The sequence below is a fragment of the Balaenoptera acutorostrata genome, chromosome 16 (genome assembly GCF_949987535.1).
Source record: "Balaenoptera acutorostrata chromosome 16, mBalAcu1.1, whole genome shotgun sequence".
NCBI classification, from domain to species: domain Eukaryota; kingdom Metazoa; phylum Chordata; class Mammalia; order Artiodactyla; family Balaenopteridae; genus Balaenoptera; species Balaenoptera acutorostrata.
The window spans coordinates 35126718-35146585 of record NC_080079.1 but is presented as its reverse complement, the minus strand read 5'-3'; the positions used below and the strand labels follow the sequence as shown (position 1 = coordinate 35146585).

Here is a 19868-nt window from a genome sequence, read left to right as displayed (position 1 = left end):
TCATATATGCTCAAAGAGCTAAAGGAATCCAGTATGAAAATGTCTCAACAAATAGAGGATATCCGTGAAGAAACCATAAAAAGGAACCATACAAATTTGGAGCTGAAAAGTAAGATAACTGAAATGAAAAAAATCACTAGAGGCTTCCAATAGTAGATATGATCAGGCAATAGAAAGCCAGTGAACTTGAAGCTAGATCAATTGAAATTGTCCAATTGAAGAAGCAAAAAGGTAAAAGAATGAAGGAAAAAGTAGAACTTACGAGACATGTGGAACACAATGAAGCATACCAATATTTACAAAAAAGAGAGTACCAGAAGAATAGGAGAGAAAGAAAGAGGCAGACAATACTTGAAGAAATAATGGCTGAAAACTTCTTAGATTTGTTAAAACACTCAAATCTACACATCCAAGATGCTCAATAAATCCAAACAGGATAAACTCAAAGAGATCCACAACAAGACAATCAAACTGTTAAAACTGAAGACAGAATCTAGAAAGCAGCAAGAGTGTAGTCTTCAGGAAAATGCAGATCAAAACCACAATGAGATACCACTACATCCACAAGGATAGCTATAGTAAAAACAGAAAATAACAAGTCCTGGTGAAGATGTTCAATGGGAACTCTCATATATTGCTTGTGGGAATGTAAAGTGGTTCAGCCACTGTTTAAAAGTTTGGTGGTTCATAAACAAGTTAAATGTAGAATTACCATTTCACCCAGCAGCTCTACTCCTAGGTATCTACCCAAGAGAAAAGAAAAAATTTATCCACACAAATTTGTACACAAATGTTCATGTTAGCACTATGAGCTAAATGGTATAAACAATCCAAGTGTCCATCAACATATGAATGGATAAACGATATGTGTTATATACATATAATGGATTATTACTCAGCCATAAAAAAGAATGAAGCACTGATACATGCTACTGTGTGGATAAATCTTGAAAATATAATGCTATGTGTAAAAAGTCAGATGTAAAAATTCATATATTGTATGTTTACATTTTTATGAAATCTCCAGAATAGGTAAATTCATAGAAACAGATTGGTGGTTGCCAAGGCTGTTTTGAGTTGAGGGAAAGGGCATGATTGCTTAATGAATATCGAGTTCTCTTTTGGGATGTTAGAAATGTGTTGGAACTAGGTAGACGTGGTGGTTGTACAACATTGTGAGTATACAAAGTGCCACAGAATTATGTACTTTAAAATGATTTATTTTAGGGACTTCCCTGGTGGCACAGTGGTTAAGAATTCGCCTGCCAATGCAGGGGACACGCGTTCGATCCCTGCTCCAGGAAGATTCCACATGCTGTGGAGCAACTAAGCCTGCGTGCCACAAATACTGAGCCCGTGTGCCACAACTACTGAAGCCCAAGCGCCTAGAGCCCATGCTCTGCAACAAGAGAAGCCACCGCAATGAGAAGCCCACGCACCGCAATGAAGAGTAGCCCCCACTCACTGCAACTAGAGAAAGCGCGTGCGGCAATGAAGACCCAATGCAGCCATAAATAAATTAATTAAAAAAAAATAACCTACTATACCAAGAGACAGACCAAAAACCCACAGAAAACAACAGAAACAAATTACAGAAATTACAGCTAACTGAGTTGCCAAACAAGATCTTTTATTTATTTATTTTTGGCCACACCATGCAACTTGCAGGATCTTAGTTCCCCGACCAGGGATTGAACCCAGGCCGTGGCAGTGAAAGTGCTGAGTCTTAACCACTGGACTGCCAGGGAATTACCCAAATTCTTTAAATGTTTACTTTTATGGAATTCCCAAACAAGATCTTTTAAAATTAAAAAAAAAAGAATCAGATGGAAATTCTAGAACTGAAAAATACAATAAATTATGAATACAGCGGCTGGGTTTAGTTGCTGAATAGACAGTTAAAAAGAGTTTCAAAAAGTGGATGGTAGGTTAGAAGAAAATTGTTACACTGAAGCATAGCAAGACAAAAGGATGAGAAATATGAAAGAAACAGGATGTGGTGAAGATATCTAACATCCATATAATTAGTGCCTCATAAGGAAAAAGAGAGAATGGGACTGAAGCCCTATAATTCCTGAGCAGGATAAATGCAAAATCACACCTAGGTACACCATAGGCAAACTGCTAAAAGCTTAAATGAAATAAGAAAGTAAAAACAATAGAGATACTTAAACTGCTGAAACAAAATAACTGATTGCCATCACAGAACTCTATACCTAATGAAAATATTTTTCAGGAATGATGGTTCATTAAAGGCATCTTATGTGTCTAAGAAATGAAAATTGATTTTTGTCATCACCAAACTGGCACTAAAGGAAACACTAAAGAGTGTTCTTTAAGTGAAAAGAAAATGATACCAAATGGCATCTCAGAGATGCAGGAAAGAATAAAGAACAATGGAAAATATAAATGCATCAGAAAGGTAAATAATCACTACAAAACAATAACAATGTTTTATAGGGTCTAAAATATATATGGAATTAAAACCCTCAAGAATAGCACATAAAATGGAAGAAGGATGGGACTTCCCTGGTGGTCCAGTGGGTAAGACTCCATGCTCCCAATGCAGGGGGCTGGGGTTTGATCCCTGGTTGGGGAACTATATCCCATATTATGCTGCAACTAAGAGTTCACGTGCCTCAACTAAGAAGCCTGCATGCCACAACTAAGAAATCTGTATGCCACAACGAAGATCCCACGTACCGCAACTAAGACCCAGAGCAGCCAAAAAAAAAAAATATATGGAAGAAGGTTAAGAGGAGCTAAAGGATTCAAAGATTCTTTGATTATCTGGGAGGTAGTAAAGGTTCTAATTAATATTAGACTGATAAGCAAAGTCTAAGTAAAATATTAAACTTGAAAAGAATGTATTTTATCATTGGATGGATTTTTCTGTAAATGTCAGACCAAGTTGATTGATAAGGTGGTCAGGTCTTCTGTAACCTTACTGATTTTTCTGTGTAGTTGTTCTATTAATTAAAATGTTGAAGTCTTGAGAATTCCCTGGTAGTCCGGTGGTTAAGACTCCATACTTCCATTGCCAAGGGCCCGCGTTTGATCCCTGGTTGGGGAACTAAGATCCCACAAGCCATGCGGTGTGGCAAAAAAAAAAAAAAAAAAAAAAAATTGAAGACTCTAACTACAACTGTGAATTTTTAAATTTCTCCTTTCAGTTCTTTCCATTTCTAGCACCTGTGTTGTGACGTACATACATCCTTAGAATTGTTATACTTCTTGATGAATCGACCCCTTTATCAGTATTGTCCCTTTTTATCCTTTGTGACATTCCTTATTCTAATGTTAACTGTTATATTAATGTAGATACCCCAGCTTTCTCTTTTTTTTTAAATTTGTTTTTAAAAAATTAATTTTAAAATTGAGGTATAGTTGATTTACAACTCCAGCTTTCTCTTTCTTAGTGTTTGCATGATACAGGCATACCTTGGAAAGCCTGCGGAATCAGTTCCAGACCACCACAACAAAGTGAATATAATAAAGCAAGTCACACAAATATTTTGGTTTCCCAGTGCATATAAAAGTTATGATTACACTATAGACTGTAGTCAGTTAAGTGTGTAATAGCATATGTCTAAAAAAATAGGGATTTCCCTGGTGGCGCAGTGGTTAAGAATCCGCCTGCCAGTGCAGGGGACATGGGTTCGATCCCTGATCCAGGAAGATCCCACATGCCGTGGAGCAGCTAAGCCCGTGTGCCACAACTACTGAAGCCCCCGTGCCCTAGAGCCTGCATTCCGCAACTACTGAGCCCGTGTGCTGCAACTACTGAAGCCCGCACACCTAGAGCTCATGCTTCGCAACAAGAGAAGCCACCGCAAATGAGAAGGCCCCGCACCGCAGTGAAGAGCAGCCTCCCCTCGCCGCAACTAGAGATAGCCAGCATGCAGCAACGAAGACCCTATGCAGCCAAAAAATAAATAAATAAATAAAATAATAATAATAATGTACAACCTTAATTTAAAAATACTTTGTTGCTAAAAAATGCTAATCATTATCTGGGCCTTCAGAGAGTCATAATCTTTGCTGGTAGAGGGCATTGCCTCAATGTTGATGGATGCTGACTGTTCAGGGTGGTCTTTGCTGAAGGCTGGGGTGGCTGTCGCAATTTCTTAAAATAAGACAACAGTGAAGTTTGCCACATCTATTGACTCAGGAACGAGTTCTCTGTAGCATGCAATGCTGTTTGATAGCATTTTACCCACAGAAGTACTTCTTTCAAAATTGAAGTCAATTCTCTCAAACCTCTCAAACAGTAGGCTTAAAATATTTAGTAAATCATGCTGTAAAACGACATGCTGTCATCCAGCCTTTGTTGTTTCATTTGTAGAGCACAGGCAGAATAGATTTAGCATAATTCTTAAAAGCCCTAGGGATTTTGGAATAGTAAATGAGCATTGGCTTCACGTCTTCACCAGCTGCATTAGCCCTAAACAAGAGAATCAGCCTGTCTTTTGAAGCTTTGAAACCAGGCATTGACTTCTCCTCTCTAGCTATGAAAGTCCTAGCTGGCTTCTTCTTCCAACAGAAGGCTGTTTCATCTACATTGAATCTGTTTAGTGTCGCCACCTTCATTCATTATCTTAGCTCAATCTTCTGGATAACTTGCAGCAGCTTCTTCATCAGCACTTGCTATTTCACCATGCATGTTTATGTTGTAGAGACAGCTTCTTTTCTTAAACCTCATGAACCAAACTCTGCTAGCTTCAAACTTTTCATCTGCAGCTTCCTCACCTCTCTCAACCTTCATAGAATTGAAAAGAATTAGGCCCTTGCTCTGAATTAAGTTTGGCTGAAGTGACTGTTGTGGCTGGTTTGATCGTCTATCCAGGTCACTAAAACTTTCTCCATATCAGCAATAAGGCTGTTTCTCTTTCTTATCATTTGTGTGTTCACTGGAGTAGCACTTTCAATTTCCTTCAAGAACTTTTACTTTGCACCCACAACTTGGCTATTTGGCCGTTTGGTGCAAGAGGCCCAGCTTTTGGCCTCTCTCAGCTTTCGACATGCCTTCCTCACTAGGCTTAATCATTTCTAGCTTTTGATTTAAAGTGAGAGATGTGCAACCCTTTTATTCACTTGAATACTTAGAGGTCATTGTAGGATTATTAATCAGCCTAACAATTTCAATATTGTTGTGTCTCAGGGAACAGGGGAGCCCAAGGAGAGGGAGAGAGATGAGGGAATGGCTGGTGGGTGGAGCAGTCAGAACACAGGCAACATTTATCAATTAATTTTGCCATCTTACACGGGCATGTTTTGTGGCACTGCAAAACAATTACAATAGCAACTTCAAAGATCACTGATCACAGATCACCATAACAAATATAACAATAATAATGAAAAAGCTTAAAATACTGAGAGAATTACCGAAATGTGACAGAGACATGAAGTGAGCAAATGCTGTTGGAAAAAGGATGCCAATAGATTTGCTCGATGTGGGGTTTACCACAAACTTTCAATTTGGAAAAAATGCAGTATCTGTGAAGTGTAATAAAACGAGGTATGCCTATATATCTTTTTCCATTCTTTTCCTTTTAATTGTCTATCTTTTCTATTTGAAGTGAGCTTTTTATAGATGACAATTGCTCTTTATACAGTCTGACAATCTTTTAATTCATTTATTTGGACTACTTATATTTAATGTGATTATTGGGTTTAAATATATAATCTTGCTAGTTGTTTTCTATTTGTTCCCTCTGTTCTTTGTTTCTTCTTTTTGTTTTTTAGCAGTACAAATTAACTTTTTTTATTTCTTATCTTTTTTTAAGGTTTCTTTTTTTTAAAGATTGAAGTATAGTTGACTTACAATGTTGTGTTAGTTTCAAGTGTACAGCAAAGTGATTCAGTTATACATACATATATATTTTTTTCAGATTCATTTTCCTTACAGCTTATTACAAAATATTGAGTATAGTTCCCTGAGTTATACAGTAGGTCCTTGTTCATTATCTATTTTATATATAGTAGTGTGTATATGTTAATCCCAAACTCCTAATTTATTCCTCCCCACTTTCCCCTTTGGTAACCATAAGTTTGTTTTCTATGTCTGTGGGTCTATTTCTGTTTTGTATATAAGTTCATTTTTATCTTTTTTTTTTTTAGATTCCACATATAAGCAATATCATGTGATATTTGTCTTTGTCTGGCTTACTTCACTTAGTATGATAATCTCTAGGTCCATCCATGTTGCTGCAAATGGCATTATATCATTCTTTTTTAGGGCTGAGTAATATTCCACTGTATAAATATACCACATCTTTATTCATTCATCTGTTGATAAACATTTAGGTTGCTTCCATGTTCTGGCTATCGTAAATAGTGCTGCAGTGAACATTGGGGTGCATGTATCTTTTCAAATTATGGTTTTCTCTGGATATATGCCCAGGAGTGGGATTGCAGGATCATATGGTAGCTCTATATTTAGTCTTTAAAGGAACCTCCATACTGTTCTCCATAGTGACTCTACCAATTTACATTCCCACCAACAGTGTAGGAAGGTTCCTTTTTCTCCACATCCTCTCCAGCATTTATTATTTGTAGACTTTTTACGATGGCCATTCTGACCACTCTGAGGTGATACCTCATTGTAGTTTTGATTTGCATTTCTTTTGTTCTTTGTTTCTTTTTTTCTCTTTTTCTTCCTCCTTTAGAATTAATTGAATGTTTTTATGAATCCATTTTATCTCCATTAAAAATTTTGTTTAGGGACTTCTCTGGTGGTCCAGCATTTAAGACTCTGTGCTCCCAGTGCAGGGGGCCCAGGTTCAATCCCTGGTCAGGGAATTAGATCCCGCATGCTGCAACCAAAGATCCCACATGCTGCAGCTAAAGACCCAGTGCAGCCAAATAAAAAAATGTTTTTTGTTTAGTTTTTGTCCAAAGGCTTACAATATATATATTGAATTAATCACAGTCTGCCTTCAAAAAAAAATTATACTGAGTCATATATAGCTTCAGAACCTAACAAAGCACACTTCTAATTATTCTCTCTCATCTTCTCTGTGGTTTTCATTTTACTTTCATATTTGCAATAAAACCACAATACACCAGTACTATATTTCTTTTTGAAAGACAATGATCTTTTGGAGAGATTAAAAATAAGAGAAAGAATGTCTTTCTATTATTTTTATTTTAACCATTTCCAGAGATCTTCATTTATTTTTGTAGATCTATTTCTTTGTGTATGATACCAGATTCTCTGATATACTCCTCTTGCTTGTAGAGCTTCCTTTAATATTTCTTATAGTACAGTACTACTGGTAATGAATTCTGTCATTTTTGTTTTCTAAACAATTCTTTATTTTGTCTTCATTTTTGAAAGATATTTCATCGGGTGTTGACAGTTATTTTCTTTCAGTACTTTAAAAATGTCACTCCATTGTCCTCTGGTTTGCACTGTGTCTAATAAGAAGCCTGGTGTGTAATTCTTATCTTTGTTCTTCTGCATTTAATGTCTTCTTTCTCTGGCTGCCTTCTAATTTTTCTTTTGGTTTTCAGTAGTTGGATTAGGGTAGGAGCTAGGTTGCTAGAGGGCTTTTTCAGTGTTCCTACTCCATCCTCAGCTTTCAGCCTTCCCTGTGTGCCTGAACTGGGGAAGGGTCTCTGAGCACACTTTTGCCCTTCCGCCATGGGAAGGCTGCTGTTCCCTTCCCTCATTCGTGGGTCTTGCTGGCCTGGAGCTGGGGATTGGGGAGGGTTTTCTGCTGCCCAGGTCCAGCTTTAGTCCTAGCAGGCCCTGTGTCCTGGGTCTCAGGGGATTTGGGCTTTCTCAGTGATCCTGTCCCTCCCTGGGGTAGCAAAACTCTGCCAGTAATTTTGGCAGGTTCTTTGCAGGAGAGAGTTTCCTGCTCCTCCCCTACAAGTAGAGGGTTTTTGTTAGTTTTTTTACCTTGATCTCAGTCACAGTGGTTTTCACCTGTTCCCTGGGAGCCACAAGTTTTTCTACCCTTCTCCCTATGGCTTTGGTCTGTAAGGAAGAAGGGTCTGGGCAGAGCTTCATGCCTTTTTTTGTAGTGGTGGCTGCTCTCTTTTCCAAGCATGCATCACAAATGGCGGCTTTCTCTGGTCTCCTGCCTGGGCTTCTGTTTTTCTTGAGCACCTGGTAAAGTCTGTGAAGAGCCTGTTAGTGTGTGCCAATTCCCACTGTGTCTGCAGCTCCCAGGGGTTCTATACATTCGTGCTAGCTCACATTAAACCTTTGGCAATTTGTTAAATATTTTAGCTGAATTCTTACCTGCTTGCATGATATCTGGTGTCTCCTCCTCCAGGTCAGCTACTGCTCATCCCTGTCTCTCTCTGGGAAGTCTTCTCTTTCCCAGATTGCTTGGCTGTCCTAAGACAGCTCTCTGATTGGTTCAGAAAAGCTATGATTGTGTGGTTTGTCTAGTTTTTTCTTGTTAGAATGGCAACAATGGTCTTTTCAGCTTTCTACATCCTAGGTGGGAGCAGAATCAGTGTACTTTCCTGCTAACAACTTCTAACTTGTTAGATAAATAGTGGGACTGATTTCAAGAGAGGTTTCCTTTTAGATGTGTGCCTGTTTTGTTCCCATTTCACTCTTCTTAAACAAAATTGTTATATGTTTACTTATTGTTTCTTCCGGCCCCTTAGCAGCCAAGTCTTTCTCAGTTTTTATGGTCACCACCTATGCCTTCAAAGATACTTCCCCAATGTGTACTTGAAAAGTCCTGAGCATGTAAGAATTTGATCTGGGACTTCCCTGGTTAAGAATTTGCCTGCCAATGCAGGGGACACGGGTTTGATCCATGGTCCAGGAAGTTCCCACATGCCACGGAGCAACTAAGCCTGTGAGCCACAACTACTTAGCCTGTGCTCTAGAGCCCGTGAGCCACAACTACTGAGCCCGTGTACCACAACTACTGAAGCCTGCACGCCTAGAGCCTGTGCTGTGCAACAAGAGAAGCCACTGCAATGAGAAGTCTGCGCACTGCAACGAAGAGTAGCCCCCGCTCACCACAACTAGAGAAAGCCCACGTGCAGAAACGAAGACCCAAAGCAGCCAAAAAAAAAAAAGAATGTGATCTGATATCCTGTTAGGTTTAACCTAATCTCCATACTTAAAAGCTTTTGTTTTGAAGGAAATTGAAAACCTTGCTACTGTACCTTGCATGGCAAATTATCTGCTGCAGCAAGTGGCTTTGGTTCAACAGAAGCATCAGTGGCGGATCTCACTTGGTACTTTTTCCCCCAAAGAGGAAGAGAAAGAAGAGAAACCGGTAAAAAACATTTTGTAGATATTTTATTAAAAATATTATTTTAGGGCTTCCCTGGTGGCGCAGTGGTTGAGAGTCTGCCTGCTAATGCGGGGGACACGGGTTCGAGCCCTGGTCTGGGAGGATCCCACGTGCCGCGGAGCAGCTGGGCCCGTGAGCCACAGTTGCTGAGCCTGCGCGTCTGGAGCCTGTGCCCCGTGACGGGAGGGGCCGCGATGGAGAAAGGCCCGCGCACCGCGATGAAGAGCGGTCCCCGCGCCGCGATGAAGAGTGGCCCCCGCTTGCCGCAACTGGAGAAAGCCCTCGCACGAACCGAAGACCCAACACAGCCAAAGATAAATAAATAAATAAATAAATAAATAAGAAAATCCTTAAAAAAAAAAAAATATTATTTTAAATGGCTGTTGTTACTTTCTCACTGAATTATAGATCACTTGGTTGGATAACGCAGAATTAGAAGAGCAAAAACAAAATCAGGCTACACTTTTAGAATCACTCTGATTTTTCTTTTTATCAATGGGGATAGACCATGAATTGATGAACCTAATAATACTTGCTTGAAGTTTCTATAAAGATAAATAATGGGCTTATTGTCTATCCTTTGTATGAAAAAGTGTCTTAGACTTATTTAAAATACAATATTGGATGATTAAAATGTAATCAAAACAGTTTTAATTTATGGAGTTTGAAATAACGTAGTGCAAAATTGGAGAAGTTCCTGGGCAGCTGCAACACCAGAAGCAGATATTCTCGCCCTGGCTACAGGCTCCAGCACGGGATCTGGCTCCTGCTCCTGCTGCAACTCCAGCTCCAGCTCCTGCTCAGCCCAAAGAGCCTCCACCAGCCTGTGCTTTAGGAAATTCAGCCCCTCCTTATGCTTCAGACTGCAAGGCCCTGAACCAAGATGGCAGAGTAGAAGGATGCGCTCTCACTCCCTCTTGCGAGAACACCAGAATCACAACTAGCTGCTGGACAATCATTGACAGGAAGACACTGGAACTCACCAAAAAAGATACCCCACATCCAAAGACAAAGGAGAAGCCACAGTGAGACGGTAGGAGGGGCGCAATCACAGTAAAATCAAATCCCATAACTGCTGGGTGGGTGACTCACAGACTGGAGAACACTTATACCACATAAGTCCACCCACTGGAGTGAAGGTTGTGAGCCCCATGTCAGGCTCCCCAACCTGGGGGTCTGGCAACAGGAGGAGGAATTCCTAGAGAATCAGACTTTGAAGGCTAGTGGGATTTGATTGCAGGACTTCGACAGGACTGGGGGAAACAGGGAATCCACACTTGGAGGGCACACACAAAGTAGTGTGTGCATCGGGATCCAGGGGAAGGAGCAGTGACCCCAGGGGAGACTGAACCAGACCTACCTGCTAGTGTTGGAGGGTCTCCTGCAGAGGTGGGGTGTGGCTGTGGCTCACCGTGGGGACAAGGACACTGGCAGCAGAAGTTCTGGGAAGCACTTCTTGGTGGGAGCTCCCAAACTCATTCTATGAGGCCACCATCACCCTGATACCAAAACCAGACAAAGATACAGACTGAAAGTGAAGGGATGGAAAAAGATATTCCATGCAAATGGAAATCAAAAGAAAGCTGGAGTAGCAATACTCATATCAGATAAAATAGACTTTAAAATAAAGAATGTTACAGGAGACAAGGAAGGACACTACATAATGATCAAGGCATCAATCCAAGAAGAAGATATAACAATTATAATTATATATGCACCCAACATAGGAGCACCTCAATACATTAGGCAACTGCTAACAGCTATAAAAGAGGAAATTGACAGTAACACAATAATAGTGGGGTACTTTAACACCTCACTTACACCAATGGATGGATCATCCAAAATGAAAATAAATAAGGAAACAGAAGCTTTAAATGACACAACAGACCAGATAGATTTAATTGATACTTATAGGACATTCCATCCAAAGACAGCAGATTACACTTTCTTCTCAAGTGTGCACAGAACGTTCTCCAGGATAGGTCACATCTTGGGTCACAAATCAAGCCTCAGTAAATATAAGAAAATTGAAATCATATCAAGCATCTTTTCTGACCACAACGCTATGAGATTAGAAATGAATTACAGGGAAAAATACGTAAAAAACACAAACACAGGGAGGCTAAACAATACGTTACTAAATAACCAAGAGATCACTGAAGAAATCAAAGAGGAAATCAAAAAATACCTAGAGACAAATGACAATGAAAACACGACGATCCAAAACCTATGGGATGCAGCAAAAGCAGTTCTAAGGGGGAAGTTTATAGGTATACAAGCCTACCTCAAGAAACAAGAAAAATCTCAAATAAACAATCTAACCTTACACCTAAAGGAACTAGAGAAAGAAGAACAAGGAAAGCCCAAAGTTAGCAGAAGGAAAGAAATCATAAAGAGCAGAGCAGAAATAAATGCAATAGAAACAAAGAAAACAATAGCAAAGATCAATAAAACTAAAAGCTGGTTCTTTGAGAAGATAAACAAAATTGATAAACTACTAGCCAGACTCATCAAGAAAAAGAGGGAGAGGACTCAAATCAATAAAATTAGAAATGAAAAAGGAGAAGTTACAACAGACACCACAGAAATACAAAGCATCCTAAGAGACTACTACAAGCAACTCTATGCCAATAAAATGGACAACCTGGAAGAAATGGACAAATTCTTAGAAAGGTATAACCTTCCAAGACTGAACCAGGAAGAAATAGAAAATATGAACAGACCAATCACAAGTAATGAAATTGAAACTGTGATTAAAAATCTTCCAACAAAGAAAAGTCCAGGACCAGATGGCTTCACAGGTGAATTCTATCAAACATTTAGAGAAGAGCTAACACCCATCCTTCTCAAAGTCTTCCAAAAAATTGCAGAGGAAGGAACATTCCCAAACTCATTCTATGAGGCCCCCATCATCCTTATACCAAAACCAGACAAAGATACTACAAAAAAAGAAAATTACAGACCAATATCACTGATGAATATAGATGCAAAAATCCTCAACAAAATCCTAGCAAACAGAATCCAACAACACATTAAAAGGATCATACACCATGATCAAGTGGGATTTATCCCAGGGATGCAAGGATTCTTCAATATACGCAAATCAATCAATGTGATACACCATATTAACAAACTGAAGAATAAAAACCATATGGTCATCTCGATAGATGCAGAAAAAGCTTTTGACAAAACTCAACACCCGTTTATGATAAAAACTCTCCAGAAAGTGGGCATAGAGGGAACCTACCTCAACATAATAAAGGCCATATACGACAAACCCACAGCAAACATCATTCTCAATGGTGAAAAACTGAAAGCATTTCCTCTAAGATCAGGAACAAGGCAAGGATGTCCACTCTCACCACTATTATTCAACATAGTTTTGGAAGTCCTAGCCACAGCAATCAGAGAAGAAAAAGAAATAAAAGGAATACAAATTGGAAAAGAAGAAGTAAAACTGTCACTGTTTGCAGATGACATGGTACTATACATAGAGAATCCTAAAGATGCCACCAGAAAACTACTAGAGCTAATCAATGAATTTGGTAAAGTTGCAGGATACAAAATTAATGCACAGAAATCTCTTGCATTCCTATACACCAATGATGAAAAATCTGAAAGAGAAATTAAGGAAACACTCCCATTTACCACTGCAACAAAACGAATAAAATACCTATGAATAAACCTACCTAGGGAGACAAAAGAGTTGTATGCAGAAAACTATAAGACACTGATGAAAGAAATTAAAGATGATACCAACAGATGGAGAGATATACCATGTTCTTGGATTGGAAGAATCAATATTGTGAAAATGACTCTACTACCCAAAGCAATCTACAGATTCAATGCAATCCCTATCAAATTACCAATGGCATTTCTTACGGACCTAGAACAAAAAATCTTAAAATGTGTATGGAGACACAAAACGCCCCGAATAGCCAAAGCAGTCTTGAGGGAAAAAAATGGAGTGGGTGGAATCAGACTCCCTGACTTCAGACTATACTACAAAGCTACAGTAATCAAGACAATATGGTACTGGCACAAAAACAGAAACATAGATCAATGGAACAAGATAGAAAGCCCAGAGATAAACCCATGCACCTATGGTCAACTAATCTATGACAAAGGAGGCAAAGATATACAATGGAGAAAAGACAGTCTCTTCAATAAGTGGTGCTGGGAAAACTGGACAGCTACATGTAAAAGAATGAAATTAGAACACTCCCTAACACCATACACAAAAATAAACTCAAAATGGATTCGAGACCTAAATGTAAGACCAGACACTATAAAACTCTTAGAGGAAAACATAGGAAGAACACTCTTTGACATAAATCACAGCAAGATCTTTTTTGATCCACCTCCTAGAGTAATGGAAATAAAAACAAAAATAAACAAATGGGACCTAATGAAACTTCAAAGCTTTTGCACAGCAAAGGAAACCATAAACAAGACCAAAAGACAACCCTCAGAATGGGAGAAAATATATGCAAACGAATCAACGGACAAAGGATTAATCTCCAAAATATATAAACAGCTCATGCAGCTCAATATTAAAGAAACAAACAACCCAATCCAAAAATGGGCAGAAGACCTAAATAGACATTTCTCCAAAGAAGACATACAGATGGCCAAGAAGCACATGAAAAGCTGCTCAACATCACTAATTATTAGAGAAATGCAAATCAAAACTACAATGAGGTATCACATCACACCAGTGACAATGGGCATCATCAGAAAATCTACAAACAACAAATGCTGGAGAGGGTGTGGAGAAAAGGGAACCCTCTTACACTGTTGGTGGGAATGTAAATTGACACAGCCACTATGGAGAACAGTATGGAAGTTCCTTAAAAAACTAAAAATAGAATTACCATATGATCCAGCAATCCAACTACTGGGCATATACCCAGAGAAAACCATAATTCAAAAAGACACATGCACCCCAATGTTCATTGCAGCACTATTTACAATAGCCAGGTCATGGAAGCAACCTAAATGCCCATCAACAGACGAATGGATAAAGAAGTTGTGGTACATATATACAAGGGAATATTACTCAGCCATAAAAAGGAACGAAATTGGGTCGTTTGTGGAGACGTGGATGGATCTAGAGACTGTCATACAGAGTGTAGTAAGTCAGAAAGAGAAAAACAAATATCGTATATTAACACATATATGTGGAACCTAGAAAAATGGTACAGATGAACCGGTTTGCAGGGCAGAAATTGCGACACAGATGTAGAGAACAAACGTATGGACAGCAAGCAGGGAAAGCGGCCGGTGGGTGGGGATGGTGGTGTGCTGAACTGGGCGATTGGGATTGACATGTATACACTGATGTGTATAAAATTGATGACTAATAAGAACCTGCTGTATAAAAAAATAAAATTCAAAAATTAAAAAGAAAAAAGCAATAACCTAGTGCAATTTTTATAATTTTAAAAATAAAAGGTGGTAGAAATCTAATTTATTTTGAGCATGGTGCTGATTAATAATTTTGTATACACTATCTATATATGTATGTACTTATGTACCTGATCATAATAGACAATATATGCTTGCTTATACATTTAGATTAATAAAGAGACTTCCCTGGCAGTCCAGGGGCTAAGACCCCACGCTTCCACTGCAGAGGGCACGGGTTCGATCCCTGGTCACGGAACTAAGATCCTACGTGCTACACAGCATGGCCAAAAAAAACCTTTGCTCTCCTTTTGTTTTCTTTCGTGGAGACTTCCTGTTTTTCACTTTAATGTCCCAGAATACCCAGGAATGGGTGCATATGCAGGGAATAAAGTGATAGGTATGGCCTTCTTGTTTAAAAATAGTACTTGCACCTCTTACAATTGTTTAACCAATCGCAACGGCTTTATGGCACCACAGAAAGCTCTTGTTCAAGAATCATATCCAAGATTAAATCCTTGCTTTGCTATTTATTCGCTCTGTGCCTTTGGACAAGTTGTTTAACTTCTCTGGGCGTGTTTCCTCATTTATAACATGGAGTTGTTACCTATCTGCTGGATTACAAAAAGGGAGCAAAAGTTTCTTGGGTTTCCAGCCTTAGAGGGTTAATAAGGTGGAAAATAATGAGCCTACAGTCATTTTGTGGCTAGTGTTCCATCAACTCGAAGGCTGGAACTCCATGTGTAACATCCTCCTGCTCTACTTCCACAATCATTGCTCCTGATGATCAAGAAAGAGAAAGGCGGGGCTTCCCTGGTGGCGCAGTGGTTGAGAGTCTGCCTGCTAATGCAGGGGACACGGGTTCGAGCCCTGGTCTGGGAAGATCCCACGTGCCGCGGAGCAGCTGGGCCCGTGAGCCACAACTACTGAGCCTGTGCATCTGGAGCCTGTGCCCCGCAACGGGAGGGGCCGCGATAGTGAAAGGCCCGCGCACCGCGATGAAGAGCGGTCCCCGCACCGCGATGAAGAGTGGCCCCCGCTTGCCGCAACTGGAGAAAGCCCTCGCACGAACCGAAGGCCCAACACAGCCAAAAATAAATAAATAAATAAAATAAATAAAGTAGCTATAAAAAAAAATTAAAAAAAAAAAGAAAGAGAAAGGCCTCACAAACTGTGGCTCAGTGCCATGAGCCACCCAGTTTAGGAGCTGCTGTCACCACAGCAACTGCCCCTGTGACTGCTGCTCTTGTCCATATTCCTTGTCCTCATTCCCTCTGAGACTTCTTAAATATTCTGCTCCATCCAGATGTTCACCTTCTGATTCAGAAAAACAGAATGGCTCGTTCTCCCTAGAAACCCAGCAAGCCCCTTTTGTACTCAGGGTTGGGCTTTCAGCCTATATAATCCTGCTCTTTCTCCGAGAAGTGCTGGGGTGATACTCAGTGACCCACATTTGATGATGCCATCTTGATGCCAGGGACAGTGCTGGGTACTGGTGGAGGACAGGGATGACTAAGACACAGCTCCTGCTCTTCAGGAACCATTAGGCCTCTCCAGTCCTGGGGACTATATGCTCTTAAGTTCAGTCCCCCAAATCAACCTGGGCAGTCATCTTCTCTTTTCCTCTTTTCCACTACTCCCACTTCAACTATTCAATCCCTCTTCTCTCTGCTTCCCTCTTCCCCATCTCAAACACGGCTCTTCTCTTTTTAGCTTCAGTGGCTGAGTGGCTGGAGGGACTAATAATCAAGATCATGAACTCAGAAGGAGAAACAAATCAGAACCATCTTCCCTAAACTAGCAAAGATTTAGGAAATGTACAGCCCCGCTCCTTTTATCAATTTTGTTTTCCTTCAACATAAGCCATGCAAATAGTATTTTGTATAATTTATGAGGTTAAAAAATCAAACAACCAAAAATTGTTTGCCTTTCAACTTGGGAGAAGGAAAGACGGGCTAAACTAATTTCTTTATAGGTTATTGCTTGCTGCCAGGCAAAATTTATTCTACTCCTTTCAAACAGAAGGAAGTTGAGAAATGACCGGGTCAGGTACAGTGCTAAAAATTTTAAAGGCAGTGGTACATTTAATCCTCACAACTGTATGATATAGGTGTGATTATTAGCTTTTTTTTTTTTTTTTAGGCTAAAATAAAAAACATAGGCTGAGAAAAAGTAAATGCTTTGCCAAGGTCATAGAGTTAGGAAATGTCAGAGAAAGGTCCATGTTTTTAACCAGTGGGTAAAAACCTTTCATATCTATGCATATATAAAAACAGTATACAAAAAGCCCAGATGCTAAGCAAAGAAGAGGGAAGAAGATTAGAATGTCGTCCATGTGATATCTGGTTCATTGCTACACTAAGAACTGTAATAACTGCAGAATCTTGAGTATTAGCTTCATTGAACTTTCCAGCTCTTGAATCTTCATGCAGTGTGTTCATTTTAATTAATTCACTACAACAACAGCAATCAGATAGTCTAGAGTTTGTTTTTAAGACATTCATTCACCCATATTATTATAACAAAGCTCCTTGAGGGCAGGGACCTTTTCTTATTAATCTTTATATCCTCTACAGTATAATAGACCTCAAGTACATTTCTAATTGAAAAACCTCCCTGTAATAAAAGATTCCTGGGCTTCCCTGGTGGCGCAGTGGTTGAGAATCTGCCTGCTAATGCGGGGGACACTGGTTCAAGCCCTGGTCTGGGAAGATCCCACATGCCGCGGAGCAACTAGGCCCGTGAGCCACAACTACTGAGCCTGCGCATCTGGAGCCTGTGCTCCACAACAAGAGAGGCCGCGATAGTGAGAGGCCCGCGCACCGCGATGAAGAGTGGCCCCCGCTTGCCGCAACTGGAGAAAGCCCTCGCACAGAGACGAAGACCCAACACAGCCAAAAATAAATTAAAAAAAAAAAAAAGTTAAAAAAAAATAAAAATAGAAATAAAAGATACCCAAATCCAGATGATGCACATTTATTTCAAGCAATATTTACTAGAGCAATGCTCTATTTTCATAGAGGAATTAGTAGATCCCTCTGGTCTGCTTCTCTTCCACCATCATTGTTGTAGTTGTCATCATCATCATCATCATCGTGATCATCATCACAGCAACTACTGTTTATCGACTGTTTAGTGTATGCCAGTGATTTACATGCAATAACTCATTTAATCCTCATAACAGTATTATGAGAGAGACATTATCACAATCCCTATACTGCTTTTGAGGAAACTGGAGCTCAAAATGGTTAAGAAACTAATCAAAGCTCGCAATAAAAATGGTGGAGCTAGTATTAAAAAATCACGTTGTTTTTTTTTAATTGAAGTAGAGTTGATTTACAATGTTGTGCCAATCTCTGCTCTACGGCAAAAAATCACATTTGTTTGACTCCATTCACCCTTTCAAAAATATCTATTGAGCACCTACTACATGCCAGACACTGTTTCAGGAACGGTGTTCAAAATTCAAAAAGTACAAAAGGGTATACAGCATAAAGCCACTTCCCATCTCATTCACACTCCCCTCCCCTACATCTGTGCCACCATGCCATTCCCTTCTAAGCAACTGATGTTATCAGTTTCTTGGGACCTATAACTTCAGGTAGGAATTTCCCTTTTGGGTCAAACATTGGCATGATCAATATTTCCAACCCCTCCTGATAGTCTCAGACATCTTTGATGAGTTATCTGAAACAATTCAGTATTTCAGACCCATTTCACAGCTGGGGGAAAAATGTGTCCTCGGGAAGCCAGATTATGTTTTATCTGAGGTCATTGCCAAGCAAGAGAGTGGGTTCCTGTAGGCAGCTCACAGTGTCTTTACCATGAAGCACTTTACTCAGTTTTCTAGGAGGTGATCATCTCCAGCTCTTATTGATTCCCACACTTAGGATTTCCAGAATGTTTCCCCTCTACCTCTCTGAACTGAAGATTTCTTTATGACCCCCACAGTCCTGCTGAATAAGACCTGCGACTTCTTTGTGGTCGGGGCATCATGACATTTGTTGCCTTTTCCTTTTCTCAGAATAGAATGTTGTTTTTTCCAGCTAAACTATTTTTTAAACATTTTTATTGGAGTAGAGTTGCTTTAAAATGTTGTTAGTTTCTGCTGTATTGTAAAGTGAATCAGTTATACATATACATATATCCACTTTTTTAAGATTCTTTTCCCATATAGGTCATTACAGAGTATTGAGTAGAGTTCCCTGTGCTATAAAGTAGGTTCCTATTAGTTATCTATTTTATATATAGTAGTGTGTATATGTCAATCCCAGTTCATCCCTCCCCCCTTTCCCCCTTGGTAACCATGTTTGTTTTCAGAATAGAATCTTTAGAGTGCTCCTTAGAGTTAAGGACAGGGGAATTTTATGCCCATAAGATCTCAAATGATTTCATGAAAATTAAAAAATCAGGACCAGAATCTAAACTGGCTTTAAATTTTTCTTCCGACATTTGGTTCCTTGGTAATAAACTTCTTCTTCCTCTCCTTTCTAGGGGGTGATTAGAAAGAAGGACACCTGCCTGGTGAAAAAATGCAAATGAGGGAACACAGGCTCCAGGGAAGTAGGTTGGTGTGCTGAATAGAAAGGGCCCATGGTCCACACAGCAAGAGTCCTGGTTCATCATTTCTGGTTCTTTCTCAAGGATTGTTGCCTGGGAGCTTAGATGAATATCCACAGATTTGGATTACATGTCAAAATATCACTTCTGACATTGTAGCCTTTGTTAAAATTATTATTCATGTGACGTCCTTTCATCATTAAAAAATAACATAACAGCTCTACTTAGATATAATTCACACCATATAATTCACCCATTAAACATTTTTCTTTTCTGGATACTCTCAAAGTTGTGTAACCATCACTACAATAACTTCTAGAACATTTTCATTACCTCAGAAAGAAACTCTGTACCCATTAGCAGTCCACCCTTCATTTATCCCCAACTTCCTTAGCCCTAGGCAACCACTAATCTACTTTCTGTCTCTATAGATTTGCCTTTTCTGGACATTTCACATAAATGGAATCATCTAATATGTGGCCTTTTGTGTCTGGCTTCTTTCACTTAGCAAAATGTTTAAGTTCACCTATGTTGTAGCACGTGTCAGTACTTCATACCTTTTTATTACTGAATAATATTCCATTGCTTGGATGTACATTTTATTTATTCATTTATCAGTGGATGGACATT

The 19868-nt window shown here is 39.4% G+C and overlaps 1 protein-coding gene across 3 annotated transcripts in view; it reads left to right on the top strand.

Annotated features, from left to right (window-relative positions):
- KIF11 (kinesin family member 11) overlaps window positions 1-19511 on the top strand; it is a 78890-nt gene extending 59379 nt beyond the window's left edge. Inside the window, exon 23 of one of the 3 annotated variants that reach the window (XM_057531340.1) lies at window positions 19173-19511. The gene's annotated coding sequence lies outside the window, so the exon portion shown is untranslated. Of the gene's footprint in view, window positions 1-1227; window positions 3085-3419; window positions 3439-19172 lie in introns of those variants that run through there. The other 2 variants (XM_057531341.1, XM_057531342.1) reach the window with 2 other exon arrangements.
- The last annotated feature ends 357 nt before the right edge of the window (window positions 19512-19868 follow it).